Below are 21229 nucleotides of genomic sequence, written 5' to 3' on the forward strand. Positions count from 1 at the left end.
ATGGGTCAAGCTACGGTTTTGGGAAACCTTGTAATTGTTACATGGAGGCCCATTAAGGGTGCTTAGTAATTAGAGTAGTGTAGAAAGCATAAATGAGTGAACATTCTAGAATCTAGTTTGCTTGGCCGGTCATGAGCACATGTGCCATGTGCCTTGTGATTTGCATTTCATTTTGGTTCCATTTCATTTGGAATTAGCTTAGTTTCTACGGCCCTATAGCCTATAAAAGGGAAGGCCATCTCTTGTATATTTCAAGATTATTGTGAGTAAAGTTATGCTGCCATTTTTGTGCCAAGTTTTGCTTCTACCTAGATTCTAGGCTCTAATCTTCACATCCTTCACCTTTCCTTGGGCTGGCCGAACCTCCCAACTTCCATACATACCATGCACCTTCAAGATCATCATAGCTCTTAGGAGGATCTTGCACACACACATCCATGGCTTCCGCACCATCCTTTACATGATTCTAAGAAGAACTTCATGAATTTGCCATCATTTGGTATCATGAGCATAGGTTCTTCAAAGATGAGTTGTTCTTGGTCTTTTCATTTTTAGTTCTTCTTTATTTCATGTTGTTCATCTTATTTCCATAATTGCCTTGCTGTTTTTTACATTTTAATTTGTTTTGGTGTGCTATTTGGAAGATCCAACCGGTGCACTTTGTTCAATTGATCTTGAACAATTCTTGTGCAAATTGTGATAGGATTCCATACACCTTTGAGTTGCTGTTTTCTTTTAGGTTTTTTAGTCTTTATTGCACTTTTAATTTGGTTCATATCATGCTCTTTGAGTTTTTAATTTCTGAATCCATATATGTTTTGTCAAGTCATGTTCATCCACAATGTCATCAATTCATAGTAGTCCTTTGTTTGACTTGATTGTTTCTTGATTTTGGGTATCTAAATTGCTTTGAATCTGCTGTTCTTTTGATCTTTTGGTGCCTTTTAATTTTAGTTTGAGTTCATATTTGTGTTTAGATCTTACACAAATTCCTTCTCTTAATTCCATTGTGTTTAAATTTTGGTATCGTGCTGTTTTTTCCAGTTTTTCCAGAATCCCCTGTTTCACTTTCTCTGTGCTGGCTGTTTTGTTCCAGAAAAATATTTCCACTCATAGGAAAATTTTTATTCTCTGGAATATGCAATATTATAGTGTTATAGAAAAGAAAAAAAAATAATTAGCTCAAAAGAGTCAACAGAAAAAAAATGATAAATATTTTAAAATCAGTGTGCAAATCTGAGGCGCTACAGCTGGCGTAACTGAACACTGAAATTGAATAATTTATTAAAAAACAATGGTTCATGCGTTTTGAGTGATTCCAACGCCATATTTTAGCTAAGATCTTGAATATCTTGCATATAAAATTTCAGAAACAAATCTAAAAAGCACAGCTCAGCATAAATTGGGGAGAAACACGTTTCTGGCCCACAACAATTTTCTAGTGGTGCTGTTTTTTATTTTGTAATCTAATCTAGTGCCATTCTTAGGAATTCTTTTGTGTGCCTACCTTTATTTGAGTACCTTTTATTTGCTTGCTTAATATTTCTTGGACCTCTTTCTATTTGTCATAATCTAACTCCTTTTGGTGGTACTGTTTTATTCAATTAATTTGTTTCTTGCTTTTGTTCTTTGACCTCTAATTTGGTGCTGGAATTTATTCTCCTTTGGTGCTTAATTGAATGGAAACTTGACTTGGGTAAGGTCTAATCTTTTGATAGGTGCTGGAATTGGAGAATTAAGACCTTCATTCTAAGGGGAAACAAAGCCAAGGCAGAATCAAGCTTTCTTGAAAACACCACAAACACTTGGAGGGCCAACAAGCAAAGACAACAAGGAAGTGCCATTAGCAAAAAGAGGATCAACAAAGGGAGCTTTCTTAATTTTTTGCAACTTAGTTTGTGTTAATTACCTCTTAATTACGTTATTAGACGGTGAGTGTGTCTTCAAGGGCTCCAAGTGTCCACGAAGCCTCACCTAAGGCCGACTAGTGTAGAACTCTTTAATTAGCAATTGTTAATTGTTTTTAGTTGCTTTTCTATTGCTTAATTAGTAACGCTTTGTATGTGTGGTTGTTTTGTTTAAGCTTTTGTTAAAACCGTCTAGCTTTGTTAATTAGTTAGCTTACATTGTTTTCTTGCATTTGTTTTCTCAACTTAATTGTGTTCTAAGTGGTTTACTAAGAGAAAGCTTTGTGTGAAGACATTGAGGGATAGTTTTTGGCTAAGGCAAAGGCTTGGTACTTAAGTAGTCCTCTGTGACTCACCTCCCTTACCTGGAAAACTACCTTCTTTGACTTTCCTAAATTTTCTCAAGGTAAAACACTTGTATACACAAAGTTTTAGCCATGTCTTCTTCTCCTCACTCTCCAAAGTCTATTAAAAGAGAAGTAAAATCTATTAAATCTCTTTTGAAAGAAGTTTCACAAGCTGTGCAAATGATTTCTTTTAGACAATTGGAGAATGAGACTAAGATTAATGAGTTGGCTAGAGCCCAAGAAGAGAAATCACAAAAATCCCAAAAATCAAAAAAATCTCATAATCAAGTATCCCATTCTAAAAGTAATGAGTCTCTAGGGGAGGGAAGCCTTAGAATCAATGACTATTACCAACCACCCCCTAGAAGAACTAGGCAAAGGGAGCAAGAGAGCCCAAGGAAAGTAAGGGTAGACCTACCCCATTTCTATGGTAAGGAAGATGTAGAGGCCTACCTAGATTGGGAGATGAAAGTAGAGCAACTCTTTGCTTGCCATAGGGTGAGTGAAGAGAGGAAGGTACCCTTAGCAACCCTTAGTTTCCAAAGCAATGCCATGTATTGGTGGACCTCTCTAGAGAGAGACCGACGTCTTTATAGGGAGCCTCCCATAGAATATTGGAATGACCTTAGGGGAGCCCTAAGACGTCGCCACATACATTCCTACTACCACAGGGAGTTGATGGACAAGCTCCAAAGACTCCAACAAAAGAACATGAGTGTGGAAGAGTATAGGCAGAAAATGGAGCTCTACATGATGAGAGCATCCATTAGAGAGGAAGAAACCACCACCATATCTAGGTTTCTAAGTGGGCTCAACCTTGAGATAAGGGATAGAATAGAACTTTTACCCTACCAAGACTTGAATGACTTGGTTCAACTTTGCATTAAAGTTGAACAACAAAATTTGCGCAAGACTTCAAGTCAAAGGGTGGGTTCTTACTCCAACTCTTATCCCAAGAAAGACTTTAAAAGGGAGGGTAGTACACCTAGAGACGAACCCAAAGAAACTACCAAACCCTTAGTGAAAGATGCCTCCACCCCATACATCCGTGCTAGGGACACCAAGTGTTTTAAATGTTTTGGAAGAGGGCATGTGCAAGCGCAATGTCCAAACCAAAGGTTTTGTTCTTAAAGGGAAAAGATGAGTACACAAGTGGTGATGATGAACCTAGTACACAAGAAAAGGGGGAAGGAGAGAGGATAAATCCTTTGGAGGGGGACTTATTGATGATTCAAAGAATCCTCCACAATCAACCTAGTGCATCCATCGAGACACAACGAGAGAACATTTTTCATACTAGATGCAATGTTTTAGAAAATATATGCTCTCTTATTGTGGATGGTGGATCATGCTGCAATTGCTGTAGCACTAGATTGATTGAGAAACTAAATCTACAAGTAGTTCCTCATCCAAAACCTTACAATTTACAATGGATCAATGAGGATGGAGAACTACGTGTAGACAAACAAGTGGAAATCAAGTTTTCTATAGGTAACTACAAAGACAATGTTTTATGTGATGTAGTACCTATGGAAGCTTGCCACATCTTATTAGGTAGACCATGGCAATTTGATAAGAAAACCTTGCATAATGGTCTAACTAACGAGATTTCTTTCATCCACAAGCACAAAAAGTTTGTACTTAGCCCTTTACCACATTCCCAAGTGGTAGAAGACCAAATACAAATGAAACATAAAAGGGATGAAGAGAAAATAGAAAAAGAGAAAACTTTTGGGAAACAAAAGGCGTGGGAGAAGAGTGTTCCTTCCCACAAGGTCATTCAACAAGTCAAGCACATTAAAAATACCTTTGCAAACATGCTTCTTGTTGAACAACCTAACCTTCCTTATTGTAAAGGAACACTTGCAAGCATGAGCACAAAGGACGAGTCTTTAAAAGAAGCTTGCATAGATAAAAACTATTTCTCAAATGTGTTAGGATATCCCCAAGGGAATGTCAATTTGACTATAAGCATCTACAAAAACCAATTTTTGTGTGAAGTAGTGCCTAGAACAACTTGTCATGTCTTATTGAGACAACCATTACAAAGTGTACAAATTTTCATAAACAATGGTTGTACCAACAAGACTATCTTTACACATGAGAGAAAGAGTCTACAAGAAGGAGAACTCATGGGACAAATGAGAGTTGATGAAACTCCAGAGCTTTTGAGAGGAAAACTTTTGTCACCCATGAGACAAGAGATTCAAAGACATTACTTTAGGTACAACTCTTATTTTCAAACTATACCTAAAGCAAAGTCTTGAGGACTCTATACTCCTTCACCTTTTGTAAAAGATCCTTAGGAAGACACACATTTCATATTAGAGCTTCCTAGGACAACAAAAGGTTTTGATTCCTTCTTCATGGATGAGGATAAACTCTTCCTAAGAAACGTAACAAGCCTCCATGATTTATTTTCAAAAATGATGGATAGAGCTCCAAAATTTGAAAACATAGCTCTTCCTTCCATGTTTCACAAAATCATGAGGGACACCCACAATTCTTTGGACAAGAATCCTTTTCCTTGTAAGCATGCATACAATGGAGTAGTCCACAAGATTACTCTTATTTCTCTATTTGAAGTTGTATGTGAACATAGTCCTTTTGCCTTTTTAAAGTTGTTACCATTTCCTAAAGGGATTATGCCTAAGGGAAAAGTAACTACTTTTGGAAATTTTAGAAAACATAAGAGGATTAGAGGGCACCTACAACCATAAAAAAGGAATCATTGTGAGAAGTTGGCCAAAACAAGAGAAAAACAAAAATGGCAACTTCACACAATTAATTTTTATCCAAATGCTCACCCCAACTCCTTTGCTTTGTTTCAGTATTCTCATAGATTAATATTTGATCCGGGATTGACGAAGCAAGAGGCTGCTATCCGAGATCAAGTCAGCAAATCTGAGGATAGATCTTCTCCAGAAGGAGGAGATGATGGACACCATCCAGCCACAACCATCCCCCTAAGAAGCAAAAGCATTGGATTTGAGGACAAATCCTTTTCAAGAGGGAGGGGATGATGGAGGAGGGCCCAAGCTCACCACACTATGAAAGCCAAGCTTCCAAGACCAGACCGTCTAGCCCATGATGAGGAGCGTCTAGTCTCAAAAGGAGCGTCTAGCCTATGATGAGGAGCGTCTAGGCCATGATGAGGAGCGGCTACATAAGGAGCATCTAGGAGGAATCCTAGACCGTCTAGCTTCACGTACACATGGGTCAAGCTACGGTTTTGGGAAACCTTGTAATTGTTACATGGAGGCCCATTAAGGGTGCTCAGTAATTAGAGTAGTGTAGAAAGCATAAATGAGTGAACATTCTAGAATCTAGTTTGTTTGGCCGGTCATGAGCACATGTGCCATGTGCCTTGTGATTTGCATTTCATTTTGGTTCCATTTTATTTGGAATTAGCTTAGTTTCTACGGCCCTATAGCCTATAAAAGGGAAGGTCATCTCTTGTATATTTCAAGATTATTGTGAGTAAAGTTATGCTACCATTTTTGTGCCAAGCTTTGCTTCTACCTAGATTCTAGGCTCTAATCTTCACATCCTTCACCTTTCCTTGGGCTGGCCGAACCTCCCAACTTCCATACGTACCATGCACCTTCAAGATCACCATAGCTCTCAGGAGGATCTTGCACACACACATCCATGGCTTCCGCACCATCCTTTACATGATTCTAAGAAGAACTTCATGAATTTGCCATCACCAAGTATGACAAAAAAACTCTAGTTATGTTTATTTCTTTCAATTATAATAATTTATTTTCAAAGAGAAAGGACGAGAGCAGTAGGAAAGAGTGGGAGTCCCAGTTGCAGTTCAAGTTCTAGTTCAAGGGTACTTAGGCTGTTTGGGGTGAACATATATATAATCGCTCTCCATCATCTCTCTTCAGCTTCATGCACACAACTATTAGTCAAAGCATACCCTTTTGACATCAAATTTCATCTTTAATCTAGCAGTTTTCAACTTTGTTTGTATCCCACTTTTGTTACCTTTCAGATAGATTAAACTCAACAATAACCATGTTCCATGTTTTTATTTTTATCAAACACTACAACCCCCAAAGATCATAGTTTTCACAACTTAATCAAATAAGGTAATGCTGCTTCAATTGATTAGCTCAGACACAATCAAGTAACAGTTTCATTTTTTTTATCAATAAATAATTAAATTAAATTAAATAACTTTTTTATCACTATTAGTTGTAATTCTATACCTTCATATATTTACCAACTATAACGAGCCTAAACCAGATTGGTAGCAACACCTCATTAGCTGCAACACACATCCAATAACATTCTATGATTGATGCAAGCCTTGATTTAGCTTTGGATATCAACCGCCGTGATTTGGCCAAGGACTGCCAAATCCACCAGCAGAACCACTGATAGCGTCCCACATCCCTTCACTTGGGTTAAGTTTTCCCTGCATAACTCTTTGATGGACCACCTTCAAAATCCATCTACGTGTTGTCAATAACAGCGTGGATCCCCTCAACCAATTTTTCCAAACCAGCATATTAAAACTGATGGAGCAGCATAGCATCAAAGGTGATACCAACAGCTTCATGTTTGAGATCACACCTCACACCAATGCATCCACACATAGATGAGTACTTGCAACACTTTAATACCTCACTGCGGAACCATCATCCAACAACTGTCGTGATTTGGCGTGATTAGGCCAAGGATAGCTACTGCCAAATCCACCAGCAGAACCACTGATAGCATCCTACATCCCTTCACTTGGGTTAAGTTTTCCCTGCATAACTCTTTGATGGACCATCTTCAAAATCCATCTTCGTGTTGCCAATAGCAGCGTGGATCCCCTCAACCAAGTTTTCCAAACCAGCATATTAAAACCGATGAAGCAGCATAGCATCAAAGGTGATACCAGCAGTTTCATGTTTGAGATCACACCTCACACCAATGCAACCACTCATAGATAAGTACTTGCAACACTTTAATACCTCACTGTGGAACCATCATCCAGCAACCCTTTCCCAACCCATCTTTGACATCACAGCACAACACCATCCATGGATTCGTGTTTAGGCCAACTATCCATTGTCCTGTTTTTTATGGCCCTTTATTAAGAGATAAAGAGCTTCACATGCTTCCACAACTCGCAATGAACCAGCATCCCAACAATCCATCCAGCATCTCCAACAGGACCAGCACACCAGTATGGGCAACACCATCAACCATCAAACCAGGCAACACTGGTTTAACATCACAACTGCCATTCATTCCAAACATAAAACCAAGGATACTGCTTCCAGGTCCTTTCAGCATTTTCGATTGAGTCCCTTAGAAGGAGATAACCGTTATAGATATCTTGCTACCTATATAGTAGTGGAACTGCTACTCCACCCACCTCCTTCACAATCACCCCATTTCTCACTTCCTACCTCCTCCAATACATAGTAGCACTACCCTCCCTCCTCCTTCAAGACATCATGGTTCCACCATACGCTTACTTATAGCTGCTAATGCAAGGCATTGGATTCAATACCCAATCTGCAAAGGAGTAATTAAAATTATGTGCCTTATGTTTCATCCATAACCACGATATAAGTTGGGCCTTTTGGAGCACTTCTTCTGCATCTACAACTCATTGGTTGAACACAACTGAGTTTCTATGGTCCCATAAACACTGGACAATAGCTGCCCATACCCCTTTCCACACCAGGTTTTGTTTATTACTACTCTGAGACAGGTGGAAGCTCTCAAAGTGAGGTATAAGGTCTTTATGTTGGACGAATAGAATTCCAATCCATTGAAAGCACAAGGACCAAACACATAAAGCATATTTGCATTCCAAGAAGAGGTGTTGACAAGACTCTTCCTTGGTTTGACATAGAGCACACATAGTGGTGTTTAACACCATCCCTCTCCTACTCAGACACTCTCTTGTTGGCATTCTACCCAGCAAAACCCTCCAAGCTGTGATCAACACTTTTGGGAACGCCTTACTCTTCCACAGATACTTGAACGCATCAATTTGGGGGGCCCATTCATCCTTGGCTAGGCATTCGTAACCAGAATTCACCGTATAGCACCCTGATTCGTCACCTCTCCACACCTTGTCGTCCTTCTCTTCCTTGAGAACAGTGGCACTAGAGATGTGCCTACCAAGCTCAATTACCAACGGTATCTCCACTCAAATCTTCCATGCCTCCACCTTAATGTCCACTTCCACGTTGATTCTTCCCACACACCTACCACTTCCACCTTTTGACCTTGGTTTAACGATAGTGAATATAATCTGGGGAACATAGATTTGAGATTAGAGTTTCCCACCCAGACATCCTCCCAGAACCTTACTTTATCTCCGCTCCCAAGCTTCCATCCAACTTCTTCTTGAAACCACCCATTTCCTCCTCCCTCCTTACAAACCTTCAATAAATCTCTCCACCACCAGGATTGTAATTTTGAGGCATTGTAGATTCATAACGAAATGAAATGGAAAAGATCCAACATTAACTCAATTTATCGGTAGTGAAATTACAAACAAAATTATTAAATAACAATTAAATTAGAGATTAAAAATAATTAGTCATTATATTGATTAAGTTAGATATTATTTTAGACACTAAAAAATTATTGATATTTAAAATGATTTCTATTATTAATAAAAAGTTATAAAATGATTTCAAAATTGGTATCTAAATTAGTTACTAAGAATTTAACTACTATTTTATAGATTCTAAATTAATTTCTAAAAGACTAATAGATATTAATTTAGAATGCAAAGTAGTTATTGACTAAAACCTTGTTAGCCAATGGTTAGGTACCAATTTATAAACTACTTTATAATTTTTTATTAAAATAAAATAGTATCTAATTTAGTCAATATAGTGACTGCTTATTTTGGTCTCTAAAATTAGATTTTATAAAATGATTTTCTTATAGTGTCACTAATCTAAGATTTTTGTTTATAATTTTTCTTTTGGATATCAGTTAAACTAAGTGGTTTATTTAGGAAAAAAAGATGTTGGTGTAAGGTTTACTATTCTTTATTTCTTATTGTTGAAGATCTCGCATCAACTAAAACTAAACACATTTTATTGTAGGTAAGTAAGTGGACACAAATTTCACCTTATAAATCAATTTTATAATGTTGAATTAAATATAAAATTCATTTCTTAATACTTATCCTATATTAGTCACTAGTTATTTGACCCATCTTAAATAAGTTACTTTCTAAGATATTTGACTTAATTTAAGTGTTTAACAAATGAACTTTTCCATTGACTTGTAAGTAGAAGTTACTTCCATTAATTATAACTTGATTTTTTTTTCTTTACTCGTTCTCTTCCTAAGTCGTTTTCATGCTATTATATATTCTCTTTCAATTTTGGTTTTTCTATAAATTGTAAGTACTTTTTACTCTGCTTCTGTTTACTTTCCGTTCCCTTTTGGGAAAAGCTTATCTTTGACTGGTGGTTTCTAATATTATTACAAACCGTCACAAAACCAAACTCCTCACTTTCAAGTTTTCCCTTATATCTCATCTCTTACTATTTTAACTAGAAAGCAACACTTTCTACAAATATTCTAAACTTCAATTTTATTCTAATTCATTCGTGAATTTGATATTATTTATAAAATATTCTAAACTTTAATTTCATTATTATTATAATTGGTTCTTAAATTTTACTGTCTTTAAATAGTGGCCTTAAACTAAATTTTATTCTAATTCATCATTTTTTCAAATATTTTTACATGAAAATTGAGTAAATTATTAGTTTAAATGTCATCCATTCATTAACTTTTTTCGTTACAATTAATTTCATCATTCATGTGCAATCTTGGAAACCACCTTACTCATCATTCAACGTGGCCATTTATTTCAACTACAACGAAGGTAGCATCAACGTTAACGCTTGTAGTTTGGTCATGCATAGTTTCGTAGACACATTTCCACTGAGAGATTTTCCTTTGCGTTTCTGAATAAAGTAATTACAAAATTTATGCTAACTTGTCAATTAGTTTTACAAACTTTAAGATTATCTGTAAAGCTACAAGAATGGGTTGTTGGGAAAATTCAGAATTAATTTTTCCTCTTTGACGTAGATATAAGATGGGAACTTTCGGAAGCAATAAGCAAATAATAAAAAATAAAATAATGAGACAAAAAAATTTTAAAGTGGGAAAATCTTCCTCAATTTGAGAAGTAAAACCCACGGGACCTAGTCCAAAAAATTCCTCCACTATGAAAGTGGGATTACAATATTTGTTTCTTCTCACTCTATGAGGATAACACTCAATCACGCCCAACAAGGATGAAATACAAAGTCTCTCTAGCATCTCACTAGGATCTCTAATCTCACAATTATGGTGACAACGCCTCCACTATGAAAGTGGGATTACTAAGTCTCTCTAGCATCTCATTAGGATTTCTAATCTCTCCATTATGGTGGATAACTACTCTCTCTTTTTCTCTATATATTGCTCTTCTAAGTGTTTCATTGCTTCTTTTTTCATTCTTCATCTTCCCCACAAGTTCTCTTTAAATAGAGAATGAGAGGAAGGTTTCTTTATAAAGAGATTAATGCTCATTACATTTTCAAAAGAGAAAGTTACAATTTCCAAAAAACCTTTTAATGGCCATCATTGAATATATTCTATGGATCTATTACCAATATTAATTGGTCATAATATCCCATTAAATTGTTGAGGATTCCCAACAACTTCCCCCTTAATTGACTTAATTTAGGGTATCAATAATACAATTCCCCCACAATATTGTACCAATATTCATTGGTCATAATCTCTCCCATAAAATTAAGGAGGGATCCCCAACAATTCTCCCCCTTCCTGACATAATTGAAGGGTATTGATAATTCTGCTCCCCCACAACAGTCTGTTAGCTTCTTAGGTGAAATTGTCTTAGTCATCATGTTAGACCAGTTGTCACAATGGAGAACATATCTTTCTTGATCATGACCCAAAGCATGCAAGAGATTTTTCATATATTTTACCTCTTTGCTAGCTTTAGATGTGGCAGTGTACTCTGCTTCAGTTGTTGATAAAATAACACATCTTTGTAACTTGGATTGCCAAGATACAGTTCTCCCTACAAAAGTAGTTAAATTTCATTAGTTTTCGAAAGATAAATCCTATACGCATTAAACTACCAAATGGATCATTTGTTATAGTTTATCATGATGGAACTGTGGAATTATCTGAAAATCTTCTTATATACAATGTTCTATATATACCTGATTTTCAGTTTAATCTGGTCTCAGCACAAAAGATTGTTAAATCCTACAATTGTAAATTGACTTTTCTTCTGAGTTTTGCGAAATTCAGGATGTGCATTCATTGAAGATGATTGGATATGTGAGACTAAGCGAAGGGTTGTATCTGATAGAAATTTCAAAACAAGAATTCAAGTTGAACATGACGAGAACATCAATTGATGAAAGAATCATATTAAAATTCTGTTGTTGAAAGGAAACATCAGCATATTTTAAATGTGGCACGTAGCTTACTTTTTCAGTATAAACTTCCTACTATTTTTTGGTCTTATACTGTGATTCATGCCACATATTTAATAAACAGGATCCCTTCAGAAATTATAAATAGAAATACACTCTATCAGTTAGTTTACATGGAACAACTAGACTTACAAAACTTAAGAGTTTTTGGTTCTTTATGCTTTGATTCTAGTTTACAAAGAGATAGTTCTAAACTTGATGTGTGTGTTTCTTAGTTATAAGGCTGGAATTAAAGGTGTTGTGATGCTAGACATACATAATAGAAATTTTTGTTTGTAATGTGAAATTCTGTGAGAATATTTTTCCTTATTTTAGTAATTACAAGCATAATCTTGATACTGATAACAACCAACCGTCTAATGTTTTTGACTATTCTTTTGAACCTGTTAATGATAATTCTTACACTGGAGAAGTTTATAATCAACATAATCATGGGAAAGCTCTTAGTTACTTACAGGATTATCACTATCAATTGTCTAACCATACTGATATTGAAAATCTTAAGAACACAAATAAAAAGGCTTATCCTATATCTGAATATCTTGATTACAAAAATTTGACCTTTAAACGACATAAGTATATTATGGCTATATTATCTAATTAAGAGCCTTAAAGTTTCAATGAAGCCATTGTGAGGCCAGAATGGTGTGATGCCATGAGGAAAGAAATTGAAGCCTTGGAACATAACAAAACATGGAAGGTAATTGAAATTTCCCATGGAAAGAAACCCATTGGATGTAAGCGGGTTTATAAAATAAAATACAATGCCAAAGGAGACATAGAACACTATAAGGCAAGACTTGTTGCCAAGGGTTATACTCAGTTAGAGGGAGTTGATTATTTAGATACCTTTTCTCCTGTTGCTAAACTAACCACTGTAAGAATGCTCTTAGCTATTGCAGCCACACAAAATTGACATTTAAATCAGCTTTCCTTCATGGAGAACTCAACGAGGAAGTTTATATGCTACCACTACCAGGGATCAAAGTTAAAGTTGGACAGGTTTGCAAACTTACAAAATCCTTATACGATCTCAAACAAGCAAGTAGACAATGGTTTGCCAAACTTTCTTCCTTTTTTAAAAGCATTGGTTTTTTACAATCTAATTTTGATCACTCACTATTTATAAAGAGAAATGAAAATAATTTTACTACATTATTAGTATATGTGGATGATATAATTCTTCAAGGCAACTCCATCTCTGAAATAAAAGAAGTAACCCAGCTACTGGATAAAACTTTCAAAGTGAAAGATCTAGAAGATTTGAATTTTTTTATCAGGTTGGAAGTTGCTAACCAAGGACGATATACATGTTTCACAATGAAAATATGCTCTAGACATGTATCTGATGTTGGTGTTCTTGCAGGAAAACCATGTTCCACACCAATGGTTAAAAATATGAAGAATATGTTCAATGTAGGTAGTTCTCTAGAAGATATCACTTCCTGCCAAAGACTTGTTGGAAGATTAATATACCTTACCAATACAAGACCAGACATTAGCTATGCCGTACAGTTCTTAAGTCATTTCATGCATGCGCCCACATTGGAACATCACGCTGCTACTCACTGTGTACTGAGATATATTAAGGGAGCACCTGGACAAGGTCTGTTCTTTTCCAGCCACTCCAACTTACAACTGAAGAGCTTTTGTGGTTCGGATTGGACAACCTGCCCTCAAACTAGAATATCTACAAATGGATTTCGTGTGTTTCTTGGTTCATCTTTAATCAGTTGGAGACTATGACAACGTACAGAAAAGAAAAACAAAGCAAGAAGGAAAAACAAGTATAGGCCACGACGACTCTCGCCATTTTCCAAAACAGACATGTTATTCTACTTTTACTCTAATAGTTAATTTCGTATAATGATACATGAATGAAATGACAAAGCAAATGAATTCACAATGATAGAGCGGTGGAGACGGTGACGGCGAGGGAGGCGGCGTCCGAGATGGAGAGATTCAATTTGTTGTCGGTGAGGTCGTCCATGTAAGCGTCTGAGGGTTTGAGTCACCCGAACTAGCTTTAATCTTTGGTGCTTCTCAGTAGCAAAATCTTTTAGCACTTTGAGAATGAAAAGAGAACTTGGAATCGTAAAATATGTGCACGATTAGGGTTCTAGAGAGTTTGTAGTTGGAGAAGACAGAAGAGATTTAGGGCTTAGGAAGAATTTGAACATTAAAAGCTTTTAAACTGGAACGAAAAAAATATTATGTCAGTTAAAAGTAAAAGGACCGTAGTAATAAGTTATTATTATGATCCTTAAATTACTATAACATCTAAATTTTTAATTGATATAATAAATTTAATATTTATTATAAAAATGCTACTATATTATTTTTTATGACGGATAATTTACCACCATCATAAATCTTCATTGATTTGTTTTTCTACTAGTGGTTGATTTTTATTGTCAAATTTCATCATATAAAATATCAACATGAATAAAGAAAATGTAAGACATTTTATGTCGAATTTGCACGTAATATAAAAAAGAATTTTTATATTTATTATTAGCAAGTCGACATAAAAAAATGGGTGCATCAATATAAGATGGATCTAGACCGATGTAGATGTAGTTGACTGTAAGGTATATCAAGATTTACGTTGGTTTGGCAAAATCGACGTAAGTAAACTAATATTAAGCTGTGACATTAATCCACATAAATAGATATTATTTGCATTATTTATAATCTTAATCAATGTAAAAATCACTATTTTAAATTTTTTGTTTCTTTTGGTATCAAACGAAATCCATAAAACATAAAATTAACAATACAATATAATATAAAACATTTCTACTTAAAGTTTCAATTAAATTATCTAATTTAATCTAAATAACCTAATATTGCAAACAACAATAAATCTAACTACTATTTTTACTTAGAAGATTATTGTCCACTATTATCTTATTTTTCACATATCATCCTAGGACAATCCTAGGACAATGAGGTTTGATCCTAAAAATGTTGAAACATTTAATTATGTTATTATTCTGTTCTCATAAAAATAAATTTAAAAATATCTAAATATTGAAATGTTACTTTCGTCGATGAATTAGTAAATATCCACACAAATTATGGGTCTCATTAGTAGTTACGTTCAAACGAAACATTTTCCCTATAATACTAAAATTGTAAGAAGATACAATATAATTTCAAAATTTAAAAATAAACTAATTGGTGTACATATTAAAAAGTTTTCTAATATCAGGATACATGAATTTCAATAATATTGTATTAATTTCTATTAAAAATATTTATTTAAGTTATAACTTTAATTAAGTTAAATACATATGTAAGAAATATATATATATATATATATATATATATATATACTTTAAAATGTAATTAAAGAAATGTTAAAGTTACTTTTGTAATTAACTTTTGATTTTGTAGTGGGTTTGCGATGCAAAGTAAAGTAACACTAGTTTTTGGTGAGAAATGTATTTTATAAATTTTAGATAGTTGTTTGTTATCCTCTTAATCTTGACTAATACTATTTAATATTTAAAGTTTAGGGTTTAAGATATAAAGTTAATGATTAATCATAGTATTAGTCAAGATTGATGTATAATCTTGAATACAAACTTTAAATATTAAATAATAGTCAAGATGGACAAAAATCCTACACAATAGACAAAGTTAATGCAATATAGATTTAAGAATAACAAAAAAAAACAAGAAGAAACATAACATAAAACATTTTTTATGGTGAGAGTGCATGACCAAATGGCTTAGTGGTGCCAAGAATGTTTTTAAAGCCTTCTATACCAATTGAACCTCTAAGCAACAATACTCGAGCAACAATATCTAGAGTTTCTTAAACGAGTACCTGAGTCTATTCCGGTTGTAAAGGGACACTATGAATTGTTAACCCTTCCTTTTTTACTCGACCAATTGCCACTGGATGCAATGTCATCCTCAATAAATAACTCACTAATTTTGCACATTAGTGTGAGCATGATCTGCTAAGGGACCTATAGTTGGAAAACTCTCTTTGGTCCTCACTCAAATAACCCTTAGACATTGTATAAGGTGTTGCTTGAGTCTTTTGTTGAGAATGAGCAAGGGATTCAAACTTCTCATCATTCTCTTATTTCAAGAATTGTCGAATTTGGTTCAATTTTTCTTCAAATATCATCTCCATCTTTTGCAAGGTGTCCTAACTACAAGACTCATTATTTCTCCAAGTCATGTTGCCTCAAAGTAATCACAAAGGGCCTAACTAGAACTAACATCATACATGTGTTGATGTAAGTTGATTTTAAGATTTCACATTTTGTGAGTTGCACTTGTTTATGAATTTTAGTTTTAAGCAGAATATGGTGACAAACCTAAAGAAAATTGCCACTGGACACGAACTTAACCAAGTGGTTAAGTAAATGTGAAGGTTCTCTAATAGAGGGCAAAGAGAAAACACAATTATATGGTGATTTAGATCATGATGGGCGGAAATGAAAAGCATGTAATGGAAAGAAAACACAATGAAAACCGAAAAGGAAAATAATAACACAATAACATAAAGAATTGAAGAAAAGTGGTGCAATAAAGGAAGGAAAAGGGTGAAGAGATGAAGAAAACTTATGGAGATGAGATGTTGTCACGCCACTTGGAGGATAGGATACTCCAAGATGAGTGGTGTAGAGCCACCACTTGAAGTGTAATGCACTCAAGGTAAGACCCAATAATAATAAGAGACTCGGTTGACTAAACACTCTAACAGATTTTCTTTAATTTCAAAATTCAATATCAGAATACATTAGGCAAGACACCCTTTATATAGGAGAGAGTGACTTGGGGGGAAAGAGTGAGAGGACTAGGGGCGTCATTTGTGAGAAACCTTCTAGAAGGTAGGTCAGAGAAACCCTAAACCTAGGTGCACATGTCATGAAAGATGGGTTTGGCACAAGCCCAAATTACTAAGCTCACCCTACTCTAGCTTATTCTTCTATTTGGACCCCCAAAAGAGCCAAAATTATTTACATAAACTTGTCTTGTAAAAAAACCATAAGAAAAACCATATGATGCCTTGGCCTATGTCCAGTTCTTCTTCTACTAAGGTCCTTCTGATTTGGTAGGGTCTGATCTTGTATGCTGAGATAACTGACCTAATTTTGAAGTGTTTGTTGTGTCCTAGTAATTTGCTTGTCGAGGTGGTTTGTATCACGTGTCTTAGGTGTTATAGTCTTTCTATAGTTTTTGTTTGGTATATCATCATGACCATAGAGAACAAATGAGTCTTGGGTGATTTACTTAACTAAAAAATCATGCAACATATCAACAATAAATAAATATTCTCCAACTAACTACTTCATCTATGAATTATGTAGAATTAAAAATGTTATAAATAATATTTGTACTTATGACTTTATCAACAATGAATTGTGTAGATTGAGAAGTCATTTCTCCAATTGATTTGTACAAGCATCCTTTCGCAACTCAACATGGAGGTGGATGCAAGGTCATGACATTCATCAAACTTCGTTGTCTCTACTCTAGCCTTCATTACATGTTGCTCCACCAATTAATATCCCTAAGACAATAGATGAGATGCATCATTCAACTTTTGGCATTTTTGGATAGTTATTTTTCTCTCTTATATAATATATATATATATACACACACGTGTGTGTAATTAGAAAAATTATCAACTAACTTGCCTATACTTTTAAAAAAACACATTTTTGTGTCAAGAAAGTCTTGAAGTTCCACTATCTAATAATAATGATAGATAAAGACTTTTACTCAAAATCTCAAAATACTTTTTTTTTTAAAACATAACATTATGAAACATGGGGAAAAGTTTAAAGTTCTTTTGAGTCTTTTGTTGACGCTTGAAGGGTGCTTCCATCACAAGACAGTGGGGAAACCCTGGGTCAAGAGAATTAAGAAATCTAGGAACACTACAAGAAATTGTTCATTTACATAGCGATAATTACATACAGATCTGAATCCATATGTAAAGTGAGCATTACATACGGATTTAATTCAGTATGTAAATAGATATTACATACGAATTTTTTCGTATGTAAGAATAAAAGTGATTACATACGAATTTTTTCGTATGTAAGCCAAAAGTGATTACATACAGATATTTACATACGGATTTTTCCATATGTAGTTACATACGGATTTTTCCATATGTAATTACATACGGATTTTTTCATATGTAATTACATACGAATTTTTTCATATGTAATTACATACAGATTTAATCAGTATGTAATTACATACGAATTTAATCAGTATGTAATTACATACGGATTTAATTAGTCTGTAATTTTGGCGTCATGGAGCGAAAATAATTACACACAGATTGTATCTGTATATAAAGTATTACATACAGAATACTTTTAATAATTGTAATAATAATAATATTGATATTAATGATAATATTGATATTAATATTTTTATTAATATTAATAATAATAACAATATTAATATTAATAATAGTAATATTAATAATAATATTATAATAATAATAATAATATTAATAATAATAATAACAATATTTATAATATTAATACTATTTATAATATTAATAATATTTTAATAATATTAACAATACTTAATATTAATAATATTAATACTATTTATAATATTAACAATATTTTAATAATATAAACAATACTTAATAATATTAACAATATTTAATAATATTATTAATATTAATAATATTTATAATGTTTATAATATATACCTATATATAAAGGGGATTCCCCTCTTAACTGCTCTTAATTTTTTTCTCATTTTATCCTTATATTAATATTTAATTTTATTATTGTATTATGGTCATTGTGTCATTTCTTATTTTTTCTACAATATTTGGTATACGTAGCGGGGCGGTTTTGAATTGAAAGAGATGTGGAGGAACAATTATGAATTGAAAGAGAGGTGGAAGAGTGGTTATGAATTGAAAAAGATGGTTTATTTTCAAAATCAGTTACATAAAGAAAGGGAGTTTATTTTCAAAATCAGTTACATAAAGAAAGGGAGTTTATTTTCAAAATCAGTTACAGAAAGAAAGGGAGTTTATTTTCAAAATCAGTTGCATAAATAAAGGGAGTAACTATTCAAATTCAGAGAGAGAAAATGACAAAGAAGATACGAAGGAAGTGTTGAAAAAAAAAGAATAAGGAACAGGAAGAAGCATTGGTGCTTTTTATCCTTGCACCCTCCAATCCCACCAATGAGTATCAAGTAGCTTCACGTGTTCTTTGAGTATTTGGGAAGTATCGAGGGGTGTCCTGCCTCTTCGGTCAATAAGGCCATTGGTGAAGCCTTGAAGCTTTGAATTGGTTCCTCTCATCCCGTAAGTTCTTTCTCTCAAGGTTTACTCTTTCATTGCAAAGTGTTTTTTTTTTTATCAAGTTGTGTTTGATAATTGCTTTGCTGATTTTACAATTGGGATTATAGAGATCTTGGTATTTACTATAGTAACAACATGACCGCTTTGGTAGCTTTTTCTGTTTTGAATAGTGTACATACCAAAAATGGGGTTTATGGCTGGAGTAGATTGGAGCTTTATGCTTTTAAGATAAAGATGCGTTGTTGTGTTGTTCTAATGTGCAGATTTTGAAACTGTTTGCATTTGGGATAAAAGCAACAGTAATACGATCATGTCATCGCTTATTACACAACCCAGGTTTTCCCTTATCCCTCTGATTTCCCTTCCCTATGGTTTTGCCTTTTTCTTTAGTTGTTTCTTCATTATGTTTCGTCACTCTCCGCTCATACTTTTACTTCTCCTTCAATCTTTTAAGTTTATTATACCAACTCTTGTCAACACAAAACAACGTGTGCACCCTATTCCTTCCTTCCTTCTGTGATGAGATGAAGATGTTTGGGCGAAAAAGTTGTTTGTAGAATCACAACAACATTTACAATAGAAATGGACATGCTACCAATATTACCGAGATTGGTCTTTCCATTTTATGGTGTAAAGTATATTCACTTTTACTTTTACATATTATTATTTTGTTAAAAATTTATATATTTTAAATATTCACTCAAATAAAGAAATACATGATGCACAATAACTATATATAATCATGTTATGTTATTGTCTGGTACTGTGGTTGGAGACATGTGGTTTTATTTTTTATCTTAGTTCATTGCATTTATCTTACTAAATTTTTGGCTTAAGGGGAATGTAAAGTACTTTTTGTGAGATAGATTTAATGATGAATGATTCATTTGCAACTTAAAGGTAAATGGTGAACAATGATGGAGCATCAAAGTTCCAATTCTATTATCTCTTCCGAGTCAAGGACTTTATACCAATACCAATTTTCCAAGATATTTCATTTTTATTTTAAGCAATGGTAGATTTAATGATGAATGATTTATTTGCAACTTAATTCCAGCGAAAAATAAAAAATAAAATATTACTCGCTAAGAGAAATTACTTTTATTATGTCATTAAAGACATATCTTTGTAAACATTATTTTTTTAAAATTTTCTTAACTGTTTAATTATGATTAGTTATTTTTTAATATTTTATATTATAAGATGAGGAACCAACATATACTAATAATTAAAATAAAGACACTTGGACATTTTTGTATTCATATATACTAATGCCTAAATCAGTAAAATATAGAATAAATAAATAGATAAAACAAAAAAAATTGAATCACCGCTTCATCTTAATTATTAGTGTCCATCCAATGTTTGGTGTGAAACTGAATTTTAAAATATTATTAATTTAATTAAATTTTATATTTAATTAAAATAAAAACTAGATTGAATGATCAGTTTTTATATTTGATTTCATTTTTTTTTTCTAAATCGAACTGATTTTATTAACAGTTTTACATATTATTTAATTTGATTTCATTTTTTTTTAAATCAAACTGATGTATTAATAATTTTGAATTTTCAATATCATTTTTAACATAAATATTATAAAATTAGTGAAAACACAAGTGTGACATGTATTAATATTTTTATTTTTATTTTCATAAATTTATATGTATCTACGTTCATTTACTTTCAATATGTATATGGATATTTTATATGTATATACGTATATTTTAACAATTGACAGTGTTTTGTGTATTCTCATTTGCTAATCTTAAAAAATAAATACATAGATGATGTCAAATATTTAGAAATACAGATACACAAGTGTAGTGTTGTCAAATATTTGATACTCATCGTTGTCAAATAATACAGATGCACAGAAATTGTCAAATACTATAAAATACAAATACATTGTCAAATATTATAGAATACATATACACATAAGTTTACGAAAAAAATTAAAAATATGAATACACATAAATCTATATTTCATTTAAATAAATATCAATATACATATAATAAAAATATAAATATAAAAATTGCGGATACACAGGCGTGAGAGCGCCTGTGTTCCCGCTAGTATTAATAATGTTTATAATATTAATAATATTTAATAATATTAACAATATTTAATAATATTAACAATATTTAATAATA

The sequence above is a fragment of the Phaseolus vulgaris genome, chromosome 4 (assembly GCF_000499845.2).
Source record: "Phaseolus vulgaris cultivar G19833 chromosome 4, P. vulgaris v2.0, whole genome shotgun sequence".
Taxonomy (NCBI): domain Eukaryota; kingdom Viridiplantae; phylum Streptophyta; class Magnoliopsida; order Fabales; family Fabaceae; genus Phaseolus; species Phaseolus vulgaris.